The 3,197-nt window shown below is 33.7% G+C and overlaps 1 protein-coding gene across 7 annotated transcripts in view; it reads left to right on the top strand.

The window, feature by feature from the left end:
* LOC117174079 (ubiquitin domain-containing protein 1) overlaps nt 1–3,197 on the top strand; it is a 305,357-nt gene that overhangs the window by 32,501 nt on the left and 269,659 nt on the right. The window lies entirely within an intron of this gene.

Raw genomic sequence — 3,197 nt, 5'->3', positions numbered from 1 at the left:
CCAATTAGCACAAATGGTAAGTTCCGACAGTGCCTACAAGTGTGCCTACTGGCCGCTAGATGGCAATACCGGTTTCATATGTATACACCTGGTAAATGTCCTTTTTACAATATATATTTTCATCTCATATATTTTGTACCGTCATGAATTATATAATATTATTGGCATAATATTAATATTCCTAATTATTTTAATTATGCACATGCTACACGGGGTTTATTCCTTTTGCTCTTTTTAATTATTATGAATTATGAAAACTCATGTAGAACCTTCATAATGATTTTTATATTATAATTCCATTCATTTTGTAATTAAAATATCCATGAGTCATCTTTACAATTTGACACCATTTTTCTGTCTGCAGAAAAATTATTTTGTACAAACTTGCAGCCTTTAAAAATGCCAATAAGTGCTTTAAAATTCTAATGTATACAGATTTTTAGGATAGTACGAGGGATGTTCAAAAAGTAAGTTTCCCTAGTCTGCCGTTTTGCCCCAGCGCCATCTAGCGAGCTGGGACCGAACATACAGTAGTTTTAGTTTAGGATATACCGATAAGAGTAGAACCGGTATTAGCTGTCGAAAAAATTTTTTTTATCAGTACCGGCTCGGAAGCCATGGAGCTACCTGTGAAAAACGTTGCCACTTGTGAGTTGCGTGCAGTTATTCGCTTTTTAACTGCAAAAGGGCTTAATGGCAACGAAATTCACACTGAATTAGTGCACATTTATGGTGACAAATGCATGAGTGTGCAAATGGTGCGTTGGTGGCTTGCATATTTTCTCGAGGGACGCGGAGAAGTTTATGATGAGCAGCGTCTAGGCAGGCCAAAAACCGCCATTATAGATGACGCAGTCGCAGCAGTCGAAAAAATCATTTTGTCGGATAGGTGCTTCACAATTGACAGAATTTTAGACTCAATGCCTCCTGAAATCGATATTTGTCAGTGTGAATTTGGTTGCCATTAAGCCCTTTTGCAGTTAAAAAACTAATAACTGCACGCAACTCACAAGTGGACACGTTTTTCACAGGTAGTTCCATGGTTTCCGAGCCGGTGCTGATGAAAAAAAATTTTTCGGCAGCTAAGACCGGTTCCGCTCTTATCGGTATATCCTGAACTAAAACTATGTTCGGTCCCAGCTCACTAGATGGCGCTGGGGCAAAACTGCAGACTAGGGAAACTTACTTTTTGAACACCCCTCGTACAATTATTGCATTGTTCACCTGTATAAACTTCAAAGTTTTATTGTACCTTTAAACATAACAAAATCTAAACCACGTGTTTACAAAATGTGTATTTCACTAAAGTTAAATCCCATCATGTTTTCTTTTTTGTACTGTTCAATTATTTGTATTAACGTAATTCCTTTTTATTAAATTTTATTAAGTTTCCAGTTATAGCCCATTCACTCATTTACAATTAACTCAATTTTACATGACTTTTATTAAAAATTTAAAGTTCTTTTCCATACTATATTTGAATCCCCAGCATATTACAATTTGTGATGTTATTTAGGCTCCTATAACTTTCAAAACAAGAAATTTTAACAGATTTTTATTTCTTTTAACGCTTTCACGTGTTTACTAAATTTCATACAAAATGAAATTAGCTTAATTCTTAACGATAACGGGACGATATCCTATTATTCGTAAAACCCATCGATATATATTTGTATGTATATATATGTATACATGTGTGAATGTGTGTGTATACACACATATAAACTAGCAGCCCCAGCCACGCGTTGCTGTAGCTCAGTTATTGGGATCTGAAGAACTCGAATACGCCACCTGGTGACAGAATCGGACAGCCCTGAGCGTAGGTAAATTTTTACGGGAAGTATGAAGCTTGAAAACGTGAAACTGTTCGGTTTTTCTTAAATATAAATAAACTCCTATTTTTAAAAAAATTATTAAAAATCTTATAGACCAGTTACAGCATTTACTGATAGTATGACTCGAGAGATAAAACAGAATAAAGTAAAAACTTCACGAAATTCAAACGGATTTTCAAGCTTTTTCCACTGTCAATAAAGCTTTGATTTCTTAACGCTAGCCGAGCGTCGTATTTTAGCTGCTTGCCTCTTTATGTTTAAAATTCTCCGATCTGAAGTTGAGGTACCAGCTATTTTACAACAAATAATGTTTAAAATTCCTAGATCCGCTACACGATGTTATGAGCCTTTCTATGTACCCGCAATTAAAAATATCATTTCTCAGAGGACACCAATTTATTATATGTGTAATAATATAAATAGCAGTGTTTCCGACTCTACGAATGATTTGGACATTTTTTTTGCTGAAAAATCAAAATTTGTAAGATGCGTTAACTCATATTTAATTCAGGCAAGAAACCCGACATAAAGTTCCTTTACTTTCTCTGTTCAAGTATTATAGTTTAATTATTTTTTTAAGCAATGATCTTATACTACAATGTATTTTACAAGATGTGTTACCTCCCTTTGAGCTCTTTTTTTCAAGTTAGATTTTGAGTTATACTTTTTTCTTTTTTTTCTTTTTTACACTATACGAATTTTCAGTCTTTTTTCCAATCCTAAAGACTTTTTGTTTTATATGCTTTGTCTTAATAGCTATGTTTTTCACATGTACTCGCCGCTACTATTGCTACGTCTATCCATTAGTATTCTAATATACTTTTAGTCTTCCTTATTAGGCCTGTTCCTGTGTACATATCATGTAACCCACTGAATGACCTTTTTAGGTCGCGGGGAATGTAATTGTTAAATAAATAAAAAAGATTTAAGAAAAAGCTATAATCATCATCAAGTGTTCATCGTTTTTATTCTTCAATAATTTTTCAGCATTCCGAGTGAAAATAATCAAAGCAGGTCCTAAATAAAAATATTATTTTAGGTACAACTATATCAATATAACATCAAATCTGAAAAAAGTTACTGCTGAGTTGTCATTTCAAGCTAATATAAATTAAATGTTGGATTGAAATGTCGATAGTTTTTAAATTCGAAGTTTGCCAACAAAATGAAATAATAGAAACTGAAGTTTCATTTTCCACCTCTTTTCCGCAAAATAGGTGTCCTGAATGTAAAATTCTTTCACCTTCTACGAAGTTTCTACATGCCGGTATCTATTGGCTGCTTACCGAATTTAGATAACGTGAAATGTTGAAGTGTCGCTGTTTCGGAGTTAAGTGGTGCCAAACATCGTGTCACGGAATT

The sequence above is a fragment of the Belonocnema kinseyi genome, chromosome 6 (assembly GCF_010883055.1).
Source record: "Belonocnema kinseyi isolate 2016_QV_RU_SX_M_011 chromosome 6, B_treatae_v1, whole genome shotgun sequence".
NCBI classification, from domain to species: Eukaryota; Metazoa; Arthropoda; class Insecta; order Hymenoptera; family Cynipidae; genus Belonocnema; species Belonocnema kinseyi.
This window is presented reverse-complemented; position numbering and strand designations above follow the sequence as displayed.